The sequence below is a fragment of the Pleurodeles waltl genome, chromosome 10 (assembly GCF_031143425.1).
Source record: "Pleurodeles waltl isolate 20211129_DDA chromosome 10, aPleWal1.hap1.20221129, whole genome shotgun sequence".
In the NCBI taxonomy this organism is placed as follows: Eukaryota; Metazoa; Chordata; class Amphibia; order Caudata; family Salamandridae; genus Pleurodeles; species Pleurodeles waltl.
Genome location: NC_090449.1, coordinates 326,703,299 through 326,716,769, shown reverse-complemented (window position 1 = coordinate 326,716,769; position 13,471 = coordinate 326,703,299). Strand labels below are relative to the sequence as shown.

Below are 13,471 nucleotides of genomic sequence, written 5' to 3'. Positions count from 1 at the left end.
CCCTTCCTGCACAAAAACAATTTCCCCCTCAACGCAGTCATCCTTGTACCATGGTGCAAGAACGGCTGCGTTGGCGCTCAGCAGCTAATTTAGAGCTGGCGCAGGGGGAAGCACAGGGGTGTGCTGTATTCTACTAAATACGGCGCTTCCCTGCATTTTGAAAATGACGGTGCGTGGGGCTTGCAAATTTGGCACAGCGTCGCGCTTAGTCATTTTCTTGTAAATCTGGGCCAAAATGTCTAAAGGATAGAGGCTTTTTATGTCATGTTCGATGAAGACCATGCAAATGACTCTAGTCGTACTGCAGAAGAGAGCACCATGTGCAGTTTCTTGCTTTGGGATGTAGTCTCCCACTCTCTGTCACCAACCCTCCGAGCAGGGTCGGAGCCGTTGCATTTCTGTTCCCAGGCTCGTTGGTCTAGGGGTATGATTCTCGCTTAGGGTGCGAGAGGTCCCAGGTTCAAATCCCGGACGAGCCCATTTTAGCGGAAAACAATCAAATCCTGCTCAAAATACACAACCCCTCAACATTTCTCATTCCACTCGAAGCATTGTTGCGCAAAACATATTTTTTGCCTCAGGCGAAAAATGGATTACAATGCCTTGGCTTCCTTCCTGCTTGCTCTCAGTGCGCCCTGTGTGATGATTTCACAGGCTCTCCTTCCTGGCATTTAGGCATCAGATATTTGTCTGTCTCTGCCCGCAGCTGTGGGATTTTTCAGGACGTCTGAGTGTATGCATGCTGGCTGACACCGCTGCAATTTTCACACTTACCCCTCGCATTCCAAGCAACTGCTGATAAAGTATAGAGGAAATCGTGCAAACATATGAGGGGAACTGTGCTCCTTCAGTCAAACCAGCAAGCTTGTTTCTGTAGTGTAGTGGTTATCACGTTCGCCTCACACGCGAAAGGTCCCCGGTTCGAGACCGGGCTGAAACACTTGGCAGCAGCAGCTTTTGTGTTTGCTCCCTAAAACCTCAGTCTCTCTCAATGCACACTTAGACAGAAATGACCTTTAAAAACTTGTGACCTGTGTAAAACGTGCTTTACTATTGCAGGACGCTAAAAAGTTATCTGCATCCCTCGGTGGTCGTGCATGTGCATTGTTTCTTGTTCTGTTTTTTTTTTTTTTTCTTGGCCATGTTATATTGTGGGGCCTTTAAAGCTGTGACTTTGATAGGAACATTGCAAGCGGCAAAATCAACAAGTGCAGACTGAAGAGTCCGACCTGCACACTGTTTTGGCTGTCAGGATGGCTGAGTGGTCTAAGGCGCCAGACTCAAGAGAGCTTGATCTTCAGTGAAGCTGAGCCTTCTGGTCTCTTCATGGAGGCGTGGGTTCAAATCCCACTTCTGACAGGTGTATTTTCTTCCCTTAAATCTTGCTCTGCTTGCAGAGCCAGCTCCTCACGCCACTATCTTTGGAAGCTGCTGTGGCATGTGAGGAGAAATCCACCAACCCATCGGCTGGGCCCTCAATCAAAATTCTGTGTATTACTGGAAGGGGCGTCTCAGGCACACCTTCTGTTAGAGCTGCACTTTATGACAGTAACTACCATGCTGGTTTCTACTTAAGCAGTTGATTCTATCGTTTGAAGTGAGGCTCTCCTGCCACCTTTTGGGCAAAGAAGACACTGCCCCTGCAACAACACAGGCAGACAAGCTCAAACTAGGTTTCTTGGTTAGGTGGGCGGAGCATATTGGCAATGGTGCCTCCTCGTGACTTGCAATTTACATGAAGAAGACAGAGAGGCAGCTGGGAGTAGGCAGTACCCATGAACCCCTGAACACTGTCTTGCGACTAGCACACAATTCTGAAATGAGGCGGGGGAAAGGAGGTGATTTCCCCATCAAGGGCCATTCCGGGAAATCAGCCACCCTGCGTCTCCCAGGTGAGTGTTTCAGGCCTATGAGCCACTAATATCGATCTCGCCTGATCGAGCGCTGATCGAGCAAGTGTGCTTGAATCCAAGAGGCATGCTCCTCTGGCTCAAGAGCTAGCAGGCCCTTCAGTGCTTCTGGTTGGGAAGTCTAAGGTGCAAGGGTCCATGACTTGCAGCGGGTTACAACTACCAGAAAGGGTCTGCTTTTCACATCAGTGCCCTAGTTCAGCTCACTGGCACAGGGCATTTTGACTACCTCTTGCCTTGCTAGAGACAAACAAAAAATCCTTGACAGAAAACATCAATTGCTATGGCACGCTTAGAGAGAGAGAGCCTCCAAATGGCCCTGCTTTTCGGAAAGACGCTTCAGAAGATGTTTCAAATGACTATGCAGCGGCAGTCTAGTTGGTATAGGGGTATGATTCTCGCTTCGGGTGTGAGAGGACCTCGGTTCAAATCCCACACAAACCCCTACCTTTATAGGTTCAGTCTGTGTTTTAAACAGGAGTATTTCTGCTTTTCACTCTTGTAAGATGTCATGTTGCAATGCAATACATGCTTTATACTGGCGTCGAGACGGTTCAGCATCATGAAGGTATGCGAGATTTCTTTGCAACTGCTTTTCTGTGCTGGAGCAGCAGTGCTCGTAGGAACATTAAATGCACAGTGCTTCTCCATGGTAATTTCGGGTCCAGTTCTGAAATCACCTCTTGGAATGAAAGTGATCGCAGTTCCTTTCTTCCAAGGGAAGAGATCGTGTTCCGGAAGGCTCAGCTTTGAGCGTCATGAACATTGGCCCTCATCCTTGCATCCCAGTCCAATGCATAGCCACATAAAGCAAGCAGGTGTGTCTGTTTCCATAGTGTGGTGGTTCCAGTACAATGCATAGCCACATGAAGCAAGCCGGCAAGTGTGTCTGTTTGTCTAGTGTAGTGGTTATCATGCGCACCTCACATGCGAAAGGTCCCTGGTTCGAGTCGCTGGGCTTTTTCACAGTATTTGCATTTCCTGCCTCACCTGACAGGCAAGCTGAGATAAAAGAGACTGTGTCTATCCCTCACCATCGTGAGGTACTACGCTCCTGGGGCATCTGTCACAGCTCACCAAGAGGAGTTGCGCCAGCTTACGGCAGTCAGTTGCTCACTGTTTGACCTTTGCAATGAAGCCTGAGCCTACAGCATTCAAGCCAGCCAAGGAAGGAAGGTACGAGAGCGAAAATAGCTTTCCTGCCCTCACCAAGAACACACACCTTGAGCAAATAAAGTGCCAGACTTACAAGGCCCTATCGCCACCGGAGCATCACTTTTAGTGACGCCCCGGTGGCACTATGCACTGCGCGGTATTTACAAGATGGCGTTCAGCCACTTTTTGTGGCTTAACACCACCTTGTAAATACGGCCCCTTAGCACGCAGCGCGTTCCCTGGAAGGGGCGTGCAATGGGTGTTGTTGGGAGTGTGCCACAGCAACACCATAGCATTTTGATGCTGCTCCAGATTTAGGAGTTGGCGTAAATCTGCGTCTGCACCAAAATCCAACGCCATCCCAGGGGTGTCGTTAGAGTGGCGCACTGAGGAGAAATGTTTTAATTTCTCCTTGTTTTTGCTCTTTCTATGTGTGATGCATTCTGCAGCACACATAGAAGTAAGAGCAAATCACCATTGAAGATTTTTTTTTTGGGCAGGAAGGTGTCCCTTCCTGCACAAAAACAATTTCCCCCTCAACGCAGTCATCCTTGTACCATGGTGCAAGAACGGCTGCGTTGGCGCTCAGCAGCTAATTTAGAGCTGGCGCAGGGGGAAGCACAGGGGTGTGCTGTATTCTACTAAATACGGCGCTTCCCTGCATTTTGAAAATGACGGTGCGTGGGGCTTGCAAATTTGGCACAGCGTCGCGCTTAGTCATTTTCTTGTAAATCTGGGCCAAAATGTCTAAAGGATAGAGGCTTTTTATGTCATGTTCGATGAAGACCATGCAAATGACTCTAGTCGTACTGCAGAAGAGAGCACCATGTGCAGTTTCTTGCTTTGGGATGTAGTCTCCCACTCTCTGTCACCAACCCTCCGAGCAGGGTCGGAGCCGTTGCATTTCTGTGCCCAGGCTCGTTGGTCTAGGGGTATGATTCTCGCTTAGGGTGCGAGAGGTCCCAGGTTCAAATCCCGGACGAGCCCATTTTTGCGGAAAACAATCAAATCCTGCTCAAAATACACAACCCCTCAACATTTCTCATTCCACTCGAAGCATTGTTGCGCAAAACATATTTTTTGCCTCAGGCGAAAAATGGATTACAATGCCTTGGCTTCCTTCCTGCTTGCTCTCAGTGCGCCCTGTGTGATGATTTCACAGGCTCTCCTTCCTGGCATTTAGGCATCAGATATTTGTCTGTCTCTGCCCGCAGCTGTGGGATTTTTCAGGACGTCTGAGTGTATGCATGCTGGCTGACACCGCTGCAATTTTCACACTTACCCCTCGCATTCCAAGCAACTGCTGATAAAGTATAGAGGAAATCGTGCAAACATATGAGGGGAACTGTGCTCCTTCAGTCAAACCAGCAAGCTTGTTTCTGTAGTGTAGTGGTTATCACGTTCGCCTCACACGCGAAAGGTCCCCGGTTCGAGACCGGGCAGAAACACTTGGCAGCAGCAGCTTTTGTGTTTGCTCCCTAAAACCTCAGTCTCTCTCAATGCACACTTAGACAGAAATGACCTTTAAAAACTTGTGACCTGTGTAAAACGTGCTTTACTATTGCAGGACGCTAAAAAGTTATCTGCATCCCTCGGTGGTCGTGCATGTGCATTGTTTCTTGTTCTGTTTTTTTTTTTTTTTCTTGGCCATGTTATATTGTGGGGCCTTTAAAGCTGTGACTTTGATAGGAACATTGCAAGCGGCAAAATCAACAAGTGCAGACTGAAGAGTCCGACCTGCACACTGTTTTGGCTGTCAGGATGGCCGAGTGGTCTAAGGCGCCAGACTCAAGAGAGCTTGATCTTCAGTGAAGCTGAGCCTTCTGGTCTCTTCATGGAGGCGTGGGTTCAAATCCCACTTCTGACAGGTGTATTTTCTTCCCTTAAATCTTGCTCTGCTTGCAGAGCCAGCTCCTCACACCACTATCTTTGGAAGCTGCTGTGGCATGTGAGGAGAAATCCACCAACCCATCGGCTGGGCCCTCAATCAAAATTCTGTGTATTACTGGAAGGGGCGTCTCAGGCACACCTTCTGTTAGAGCTGCACTTTATGACAGTAACTACCATGCTGGTTTCTACTTAAGCAGTTGATTCTATCGTTTGAAGTGAGGCTCTCCTGCCACCTTTTGGGCAAAGAAGACACTGCCCCTGCAACAACACAGGCAGACAAGCTCAAACTAGGTTTCTTGGTTAGGTGGGCGGAGCATATTGGCAATGGTGCCTCCTCGTGACTTGCAATTTACATGAAGAAGACAGAGAGGCAGCTGGGAGTAGGCAGTACCCATGAACCCCTGAACACTGTCTTGCGACTAGCACACAATTCTGAAATGAGGCGGGGGAAAGGAGGTGATTTCCCCATCAAGGGCCATTCCGGGAAATCAGCCACCCTGCGTCTCCCAGGTGAGTGTTTCAGGCCTATGAGCCACTAATATCGATCTCGCCTGATCGAGCGCTGATCGAGCAAGTGTGCTTGAATCCAAGAGGCATGCTCCTCTGGCTCAAGAGCTAGCAGGCCCTTCAGTGCTTCTGGTTGGGAAGTCTAAGGTGCAAGGGTCCATGACTTGCAGCGGGTTACAACTACCAGAAAGGGTCTGCTTTTCACATCAGTGCCCTAGTTCAGCTCACTGGCACAGGGCATTTTGACTACCTCTTGCCTTGCTAGAGACAAACAAAAAATCCTTGACAGAAAACATCAATTGCTATGGCACGCTTAGAGAGAGAGAGCCTCCAAATGGCCCTGCTTTTCGGAAAGACGCTTCAGAAGATGTTTCAAATGACTATGCAGCGGCAGTCTAGTTGGTATAGGGGTATGATTCTCGCTTCGGGTGTGAGAGGACCTCGGTTCAAATCCCACACAAACCCCTACCTTTATAGGTTCAGTCTGTGTTTTAAACAGGAGTATTTCTGCTTTTCACTCTTGTAAGATGTCATGTTGCAATGCAATACATGCTTTATACTGGCGTCGAGACAGTTCAGCATCATGAAGGTATGCGAGATTTCTTTGCAACTGCTTTTCTGTGCTGGAGCAGCAGTGCTCGTAGGAACATTAAATGCACAGTGCTTCTCCATGGTAATTTCGGGTCCAGTTCTGAAATCACCTCTTGGAATGAAAGTGATCCCAGTTCCTTTCTTCCAAGGGAAGAGATCGTGTTCCGGAAGGCTCAGCTTTGAGCGTCATGAACATTGGCCCTCATCCTTGCATCCCAGTCCAATGCATAGCCACATAAAGCAAGCAGGTGTGTCTGTTTCCATAGTGTGGTGGTTCCAGTACAATGCATAGCCACATGAAGCAAGCCGGCAAGTGTGTCTGTTTGTCTAGTGTAGTGGTTATCATGCGCACCTCACATGCGAAAGGTCCCTGGTTCGAGTCGCTGGGCTTTTTCACAGTATTTGCATTTCCTGCCTCACCTGACAGGCAAGCTGAGATAAAAGAGACTGTGTCTATCCCTCACCATCGTGAGGTACTACGCTCCTGGGGCATCTGTCACAGCTCACCAAGAGGAGTTGCGCCAGCTTACGGCAGTCAGTTGCTCACTGTTTGACCTTTGCAATGAAGCCTGAGCCTACAGCATTCAAGCCAGCCAAGGAAGGAAGGTACGAGAGCGAAAATAGCTTTCCTGCCCTCACCAAGAACACACACCTTGAGCAAATAAAGTGCCAGACTTACAAGGCCCTATCGCCACCGGAGCATCACTTTTAGTGACGCCCCGGTGGCACTATGCACTGCGCGGTATTTACAAGATGGCGTTCAGCCACTTTTTGTGGCTTAACACCACCTTGTAAATACGGCCCCTTAGCACGCAGCGCGTTCCCTGGAAGGGGCGTGCAATGGGTGTTGTTGGGAGTGTGCCACAGCAACACCATAGCATTTTGATGCTGCTCCAGATTTAGGAGTTGGCGTAAATCTGCGTCAGCACCAAAATCCAACGCCATCCCAGGGGTGTCGTTAGAGTGGCGCACTGAGGAGAAATGTTTTCATTTCTCCTTGTTTTTGCTCTTTCTATGTGTGATGCATTCTGCAGCACACATAGAAGTAAGAGCAAATCACCATTGAAGATTTTTTTTTTGGGCAGGAAGGTGTCCCTTCCTGCACAAAAACAATTTCCCCCTCAACGCAGTCATCCTTGTACCATGGTGCAAGAACGGCTGCGTTGGCGCTCAGCAGCTAATTTAGAGCTGGCGCAGGGGGAAGCACAGGGGTGTGCTGTATTCTACTAAATACGGCGCTTCCCTGCATTTTGAAAATGACGGTGCGTGGGGCTTGCAAATTTGGCACAGCGTCGCGCTTAGTCATTTTCTTGTAAATCTGGGCCAAAATGTCTAAAGGATAGAGGCTTTTTATGTCATGTTCGATGAAGACCATGCAAATGACTCTAGTCGTACTGCAGAAGAGAGCACCATGTGCAGTTTCTTGCTTTGGGATGTAGTCTCCCACTCTCTGTCACCAACCCTCCGAGCAGGGTCGGAGCCGTTGCATTTCTGTGCCCAGGCTCGTTGGTCTAGGGGTATGATTCTCGCTTAGGGTGCGAGAGGTCCCAGGTTCAAATCCCGGACGAGCCCATTTTAGCGGAAAACAATCAAATCCTGCTCAAAATACACAACCCCTCAACATTTCTCATTCCACTCGAAGCATTGTTGCGCAAAACATATTTTTTGCCTCAGGCGAAAAATGGATTACAATGCCTTGGCTTCCTTCCTGCTTGCTCTCAGTGCGCCCTGTGTGATGATTTCACAGGCTCTCCTTCCTGGCATTTAGGCATCAGATATTTGTCTGTCTCTGCCCGCAGCTGTGGGATTTTTCAGGACGTCTGAGTGTATGCATGCTGGCTGACACCGCTGCAATTTTCACACTTACCCCTCGCATTCCAAGCAACTGCTGATAAAGTATAGAGGAAATCGTGCAAACATATGAGGGGAACTGTGCTCCTTCAGTCAAACCAGCAAGCTTGTTTCTGTAGTGTAGTGGTTATCACGTTTGCCTCACACGCGAAAGGTCCCCGGTTCGAGACCGGGCAGAAACACTTGGCAGCAGCAGCTTTTGTGTTTGCTCCCTAAAACCTCAGTCTCTCTCAATGCACACTTAGACAGAAATGACCTTTAAAAACTTGTGACCTGTGTAAAACGTGCTTTACTATTGCAGGACGCTAAAAAGTTATCTGCATCCCTCGGTGGTCGTGCATGTGCATTGTTTCTTGTTCTGTTTTTTTTTTTTTTTCTTGGCCATGTTATATTGTGGGGCCTTTAAAGCTGTGACTTTGATAGGAACATTGCAAGCGGCAAAATCAACAAGTGCAGACTGAAGAGTCCGACCTGCACACTGTTTTGGCTGTCAGTATGGCCGAGTGGTCTAAGGCGCCAGACTCAAGAGAGCTTGATCTTCAGTGAAGCTGAGCCTTCTGGTCTATTCATGGAGGCGTGGGTTCAAATCCCACTTCTGACAGGTGTATTTTCTTCCCTTAAATCTTGCTCTGCTTGCAGAGCCAGCTCCTCACACCACTATCTTTGGAAGCTGCTGTGGCATGTGAGGAGAAATCCACCAACCCATCGGCTGGGCCCTCAATCAAAATTCTGTGTATTACTGGAAGGGGCGTCTCAGGCACACCTTCTGTTAGAGCTGCACTTTATGACAGTAACTACCATGCTGGTTTCTACTTAAGCAGTTGATTCTATCGTTTGAAGTGAGGCTCTCCTGCCACCTTTTGGGCAAAGAAGACACTGCCCCTGCAACAACACAGGCAGACAAGCTCAAACTAGGTTTCTTGGTTAGGTGGGCGGAGCATATTGGCAATGGTGCCTCCTCGTGACTTGCAATTTACATGAAGAAGACAGAGAGGCAGCTGGGAGTAGGCAGTACCCATGAACCCCTGAACACTGTCTTGCGACTAGCACACAATTCTGAAATGAGGCGGGGGAAAGGAGGTGATTTCCCCATCAAGGGCCATTCCGGGAAATCAGCCACCCTGCGTCTCCCAGGTGAGTGTTTCAGGCCTATGAGCCACTAATATCGATCTCGCCTAATCGAGCGCTGATCGAGCAAGTGTGCTTGAATCCAAGAGGCATGCTCCTCTGGCTCAAGAGCTAGCAGGCCCTTCAGTGCTTCTGGTTGGGAAGTCTAAGGTGCAAGGGTCCATGACTTGCAGCGGGTTACAACTACCAGAAAGGGTCTGCTTTTCACATCAGTGCCCTAGTTCAGCTCACTGGCACAGGGCATTTTGACTACCTCTTGCCTTGCTAGAGACAAACAAAAAATCCTTGACAGAAAACATCAATTGCTATGGCACGCTTAGAGAGAGAGAGACTCCAAATGGCCCTGCTTTTCGGAAAGACGCTTCAGAAGATGTTTCAAATGACTATGCAGCGGCAGTCTAGTTGGTATAGGGGTATGATTCTCGCTTCGGGTGTGAGAGGACCTCGGTTCAAATCCCAGACAAACCCCTACCTTTATAGGTTCAGTCTGTGTTTTAAACAGGAGTATTTCTGCTTTTCACTCTTGTAAGATGTCATGTTGCAATGCAATACATGCTTTATACTGGCGTTGAGACGGTTCAGCATCATGAAGGTATGCGAGATTTCTTTGCAACTGCTTTTCTGTGCTGGAGCAGCAGTGCTCGTAGGAACATTAAATGCACAGTGCTTCTCCATGGTAATTTCGGGTCCAGTTCTGAAATCACCTCTTGGAATGAAAGTGATCCCAGTTCCTTTCTTCCAAGGGAAGAGATCGTGTTCCGGAAGGCTCAGCTTTGAGCGTCATGAACATTGGCCCTCATCCTTGCATCCCAGTCCAATGCATAGCCACATAAAGCAAGCAGGTGTGTCTGTTTCCATAGTGTGGTGGTTCCAGTACAATGCATAGCCACATGAAGCAAGCCGGCAAGTGTGTCTGTTTGTCTAGTGTAGTGGTTATCATGCGCACCTCACATGCGAAAGGTCCCTGGTTCGAGTCGCTGGGCTTTTTCACAGTATTTGCATTTCCTGCCTCACCTGACAGGCAAGCTGAGATAAAAGAGACTGTGTCTATCCCTCACCATCGTGAGGTACTACGCTCCTGGGGCATCTGTCACAGCTCACCAAGAGGAGTTGCGCCAGCTTACGGCAGTCAGTTGCTCACTGTTTGACCTTTGCAATGAAGCCTGAGCCTACAGCATTCAAGCCAGCCAAGGAAGGAAGGTACGAGAGCGAAAATAGCTTTCCTGCCCTCACCAAGAACACACACCTTGAGCAAATAAAGTGCCAGACTTACAAGGCCCTATCGCCACCGGAGCATCACTTTTAGTGACGCCCCGGTGGCACTATGCACTGCGCGGTATTTACAAGATGGCATTCAGCCACTTTTTGTGGCTTAACACCACCTTGTAAATACGGCCCCTTAGCACGCAGCGCGTTCCCTGGAAGGGGCGTGCAATGGGTGTTGTTGGGAGTGTGCCACAGCAACACCATAGCATTTTGATGCTGCTCCAGATTTAGGAGTTGGCGTAAATCTGCGTCAGCACCAAAATCCAACGCCATCCCAGGGGTGTCGTTAGAGTGGCGCACTGAGGAGAAATGTTTTCATTTCTCCTTGTTTTTGCTCTTTCTATGTGTGATGCATTCTGCAGCACACATAGAAGTAAGAGCAAATCACCATTGAAGATTTTTTTTTTGGGCAGGAAGGTGTCCCTTCCTGCACAAAAACAATTTCCCCCTCAACGCAGTCATCCTTGTACCATGGTGCAAGAACGGCTGCGTTGGCGCTCAGCAGCTAATTTAGAGCTGGCGCAGGGGGAAGCACAGGGGTGTGCTGTATTCTACTAAATACGGCGCTTCCCTGCATTTTGAAAATGACGGTGCGTGGGGCTTGCAAATTTGGCACAGCGTCGCGCTTAGTCATTTTCTTGTAAATCTGGGCCAAAATGTCTAAAGGATAGAGGCTTTTTATGTCATGTTCGATGAAGACCATGCAAATGACTCTAGTCGTACTGCAGAAGAGAGCACCATGTGCAGTTTCTTGCTTTGGGATGTAGTCTCCCACTCTCTGTCACCAACCCTCCGAGCAGGGTCGGAGCCGTTGCATTTCTGTGCCCAGGCTCGTTGGTCTAGGGGTATGATTCTCGCTTAGGGTGCGAGAGGTCCCAGGTTCAAATCCCGGACGAGCCCATTTTTGCGGAAAACAATCAAATCCTGCTCAAAATACACAACCCCTCAACATTTCTCATTCCACTCGAAGCATTGTTGCGCAAAACATATTTTTTGCCTCAGGCGAAAAATGGATTACAATGCCTTGGCTTCCTTCCTGCTTGCTCTCAGTGCGCCCTGTGTGATGATTTCACAGGCTCTCCTTCCTGGCATTTAGGCATCAGATATTTGTCTGTCTCTGCCCGCAGCTGTGGGATTTTTCAGGACGTCTGAGTGTATGCATGCTGGCTGACACCGCTGCAATTTTCACACTTACCCCTCGCATTCCAAGCAACTGCTGATAAAGTATAGAGGAAATCGTGCAAACATATGAGGGGAACTGTGCTCCTTCAGTCAAACCAGCAAGCTTGTTTCTGTAGTGTAGTGGTTATCACGTTTGCCTCACACGCGAAAGGTCCCCGGTTCGAGACCGGGCAGAAACACTTGGCAGCAGCAGCTTTTGTGTTTGCTCCCTAAAACCTCAGTCTCTCTCAATGCACACTTAGACAGAAATGACCTTTAAAAACTTGTGACCTGTGTAAAACGTGCTTTACTATTGCAGGACGCTAAAAAGTTATCTGCATCCCTCGGTGGTCGTGCATGTGCATTGTTTCTTGTTCTGTTTTTTTTTTTTTTTCTTGGCCATGTTATATTGTGGGGCCTTTAAAGCTGTGACTTTGATAGGAACATTGCAAGCGGCAAAATCAACAAGTGCAGACTGAAGAGTCCGACCTGCACACTGTTTTGTCTGTCAGGATGGCCGAGTGGTCTAAGGCGCCAGACTCAAGAGAGCTTGATCTTCAGTGAAGCTGAGCCTTCTGGTCTCTTCATGGAGGCGTGGGTTCAAATCCCACTTCTGACAGGTGTATTTTCTTCCCTTAAATCTTGCTCTGCTTGCAGAGCCAGCTCCTCACACCACTATCTTTGGAAGCTGCTGTGGCATGTGAGGAGAAATCCACCAACCCATCGGCTGGGCCCTCAATCAAAATTCTGTGTATTACTGGAAGGGGCGTCTCAGGCACACCTTCTGTTAGAGCTGCACTTTATGACAGTAACTACCATGCTGGTTTCTACTTAAGCAGTTGATTCTATCGTTTGAAGTGAGGCTCTCCTGCCACCTTTTGGGCAAAGAAGACACTGCCCCTGCAACAACACAGGCAGACAAGCTCAAACTAGGTTTCTTGGTTAGGTGGGCGGAGCATATTGGCAATGGTGCCTCCTCGTGACTTGCAATTTACATGAAGAAGACAGAGAGGCAGCTGGGAGTAGGCAGTACCCATGAACCCCTGAACACTGTCTTGCGACTAGCACACAATTCTGAAATGAGGCGGGGGAAAGGAGGTGATTTCCCCATCAAGGGCCATTCCGGGAAATCAGCCACCCTGCGTCTCCCAGGTGAGTGTTTCAGGCCTATGAGCCACTAATATCGATCTCGCCTAATCGAGCGCTGATCGAGCAAGTGTGCTTGAATCCAAGAGGCATGCTCCTCTGGCTCAAGAGCTAGCAGGCCCTTCAGTGCTTCTGGTTGGGAAGTCTAAGGTGCAAGGGTCCATGACTTGCAGCGGGTTACAACTACCAGAAAGGGTCTGCTTTTCACATCAGTGCCCTAGTTCAGCTCACTGGCACAGGGCATTTTGACTACCTCTTGCCTTGCTAGAGACAAACAAAAAATCCTTGACAGAAAACATCAATTGCTATGGCACGCTTAGAGAGAGAGAGCCTCCAAATGGCCCTGCTTTTCGGAAAGACGCTTCAGAAGATGTTTCAAATGACTATGCAGCGGCAGTCTAGTTGGTATAGGGGTATGATTCTCGCTTCGGGTGTGAGAGGACCTCGGTTCAAATCCCAGACAAACCCCTACATTTATAGGTTCAGTCTGTGTTTTAAACAGGAGTATTTCTGCTTTTCACTCTTGTAAGATGTCATGTTGCAATGCAATACATGCTTTATACTGGCGTTGAGACGGTTCAGCATCATGAAGGTATGCGAGATTTCTTTGCAACTGCTTTTCTGTGCTGGAGCAGCAGTGCTCGTAGGAACATTAAATGCACAGTGCTTCTCCATGGTAATTTCGGGTCCAGTTCTGAAATCACCTCTTGGAATGAAAGTGATCCCAGTTCCTTTCTTCCAAGGGAAGAGATCGTGTTCCGGAAGGCTCAGCTTTGAGCGTCATGAACATTGGCCCTCATCCTTGCATCCCAGTCCAATGCATAGCCACATAAAGCAAGCAGGTGTGTCTGTTTCCATAGTGTGGT

General features: G+C 48.7%; 10 non-coding genes across 10 annotated transcripts; all 10 read left to right on the top strand.

Annotated features, from left to right (window-relative positions):
- The first annotated feature begins 407 nt into the window (after positions 1–407).
- On the top strand, positions 408–479 carry TRNAP-AGG (transfer RNA proline (anticodon AGG)). The gene has a single exon. It is a non-coding gene; the product is annotated as a tRNA-Pro (tRNA).
- Positions 480–867: 388 nt separating this feature from the next.
- TRNAV-CAC (transfer RNA valine (anticodon CAC)) lies at positions 868–940 on the top strand. Its single transcript has one exon. It is a non-coding gene; the product is annotated as a tRNA-Val (tRNA).
- A 3,040-nt stretch (positions 941–3,980) lies between these two features.
- On the top strand, positions 3,981–4,052 carry TRNAP-AGG (transfer RNA proline (anticodon AGG)). Its single transcript has one exon. It is a non-coding gene; the product is annotated as a tRNA-Pro (tRNA).
- A 388-nt stretch (positions 4,053–4,440) lies between these two features.
- TRNAV-CAC (transfer RNA valine (anticodon CAC)) lies at positions 4,441–4,513 on the top strand. Its single transcript has one exon. It is a non-coding gene; the product is annotated as a tRNA-Val (tRNA).
- Positions 4,514–4,820: 307 nt separating this feature from the next.
- TRNAL-CAA (transfer RNA leucine (anticodon CAA)) lies at positions 4,821–4,932 on the top strand. The gene is made up of 2 exons: positions 4,821–4,858; positions 4,887–4,932. It is a non-coding gene; the product is annotated as a tRNA-Leu (tRNA).
- Positions 4,933–7,553: 2,621 nt separating this feature from the next.
- Positions 7,554–7,625, top strand: TRNAP-AGG (transfer RNA proline (anticodon AGG)). Its single transcript has one exon. It is a non-coding gene; the product is annotated as a tRNA-Pro (tRNA).
- A 388-nt stretch (positions 7,626–8,013) lies between these two features.
- On the top strand, positions 8,014–8,086 carry TRNAV-CAC (transfer RNA valine (anticodon CAC)). Its single transcript has one exon. It is a non-coding gene; the product is annotated as a tRNA-Val (tRNA).
- Positions 8,087–11,126: 3,040 nt separating this feature from the next.
- Positions 11,127–11,198, top strand: TRNAP-AGG (transfer RNA proline (anticodon AGG)). The gene has a single exon. It is a non-coding gene; the product is annotated as a tRNA-Pro (tRNA).
- Positions 11,199–11,586: 388 nt separating this feature from the next.
- Positions 11,587–11,659, top strand: TRNAV-CAC (transfer RNA valine (anticodon CAC)). The gene has a single exon. It is a non-coding gene; the product is annotated as a tRNA-Val (tRNA).
- Positions 11,660–11,966: 307 nt separating this feature from the next.
- Positions 11,967–12,078, top strand: TRNAL-CAA (transfer RNA leucine (anticodon CAA)). The gene is made up of 2 exons: positions 11,967–12,004; positions 12,033–12,078. It is a non-coding gene; the product is annotated as a tRNA-Leu (tRNA).
- The last annotated feature ends 1,393 nt before the right edge of the window (positions 12,079–13,471 follow it).